This window comes from Microtus oregoni, unplaced genomic scaffold (assembly GCF_018167655.1).
Source record: "Microtus oregoni isolate MIOR12 unplaced genomic scaffold, Mior012 000196F_ref0000065, whole genome shotgun sequence".
NCBI lineage: Eukaryota > Metazoa > Chordata > Mammalia > Rodentia > Cricetidae > Microtus > Microtus oregoni.
In genome coordinates this window covers 325978-327471 of record NW_024544855.1, presented here as the reverse complement: position 1 = coordinate 327471, position 1494 = coordinate 325978, and the positions used below count along the sequence as shown (strand labels likewise).

The 1494-nt window shown below is 49.8% G+C and overlaps 1 pseudogene; it reads left to right on the top strand.

Moving 5' to 3' along the window:
• The first annotated feature begins 1015 nt into the window (after nucleotides 1–1015).
• Nucleotides 1016–1179, top strand: LOC121445481 (annotated as a pseudogene).
• The last annotated feature ends 315 nt before the right edge of the window (nucleotides 1180–1494 follow it).

Below are 1494 nucleotides of genomic sequence, written 5' to 3'. Positions count from 1 at the left end.
TTTCCATTGAGAAGACATTACTGCATGCTTAACGTTCCTGGTTTCCCAGGAGATCTGCGGGCATAAGGATCTTCCTGCTCCCCACAGACTGGGACACTGTGATAGGAGCTGAGATGTGCCCCAGGAGGCAGACCCACATTTGCAAAGTGTAGATGCCACACAGTGAAATAATGAGAACTGTCACAGAATGTGTTCTGTATGCATCATCAGTGTGAACAAGGAACGGATAAAATTTCTGAGTTCAAAGCCTATGAAACGAATATGTACATGGAGCTGGGGAAATGGCTCAGAGGGTAAAATGCTTGCTGAATTAGCATGAAGACCTGAGTTCAGATCCCCAGAACCTTTGAAAACCTCAGCACAGGGTGCTGTAGAGACGGCTCAGTTTAAGAGCATTTGTTGCTCTTCCAGAAGACCCGAGTTCAAATCTCAGGAACCCTGTCAGGTGTCCCAAGACTGACTGATAACTCCCCCTCTGGGGGGTCCGACACCCTCCATGGGAACCTGAACGAACACATTTGCACATACATACATGGACACATACACACACGCACAGTTACATACACATACCACATCTCAGGCCAACGGTGAGTGTCTGTAATACCAGCACTTGAGAAGAGAGAGAGGTTTGTGAGATGTAGCATCTGAGAGCAGGGAGAAGGTAGCAGTATGGTGAGGCTGCACACCATCCATGCACATGTGTATGTGGGACGAAATGGCACCGCAGATGTCATTCATTTCTAACACTAATGTTACTGACCATAAAATTAAAGATGGGCAAGGATCATGGCTCAGTGGGTTAGGTTTTCCCATGCAAACATGAGAACCTGAGTTCAGATCACCAGCGCCCACGGAAAATCCAGGCACAGCAATACTCTTAAACCCTAGAGCCAGCATGTCTGGTATGGAGGACAGAGTGCTGGATCCATCCGCAAAGCTCTCTGGCCACTCCGCCTGACAAAATCAGTGAGTTTCATGTTCACTGAGAGACTGTGTCTTAAAAGATAAGGTAAATCTGCAGCCAACTAAGCTGCACGGGAGGTCCCCTTTCTCAGCGGGGGACGTTGTGCAATGGTTGCCAGCAGCTTCTCACTGGGGCCTGGTGTGCAATGGTTGCCAACAGCACACTCGTTCGGAGTGATCTCACCCTGTCGCCTGTATGGGACCTTGGAGACAATCTTCTGACGGCTCTTCAAGCTCTGACCTCAATGTCGCCTCCAATCTAGGCCCCAGACAGGTATTCGCTGTGCCCTAGGGAAGCCTCAGGTCACCACGGCCAGGGGTCTCACTATCCAGGCCATCACGTCCACCTGAATCAAGCCTCAGAATAAGGAACATCGGATGGAGGCCCTACGTAAAGCCAAGTTCAAGCTCTCCGTGCTGCCAGAGGCAAGTGGTGTTATTAAGCCCGTTCCTCCCACTTTCTTGCCCTGGTCCTCCTCACTGAGTTCTTCTTTGTCTGTCTCTCTCAAAGAGGTAAGGCTTCACTAAACT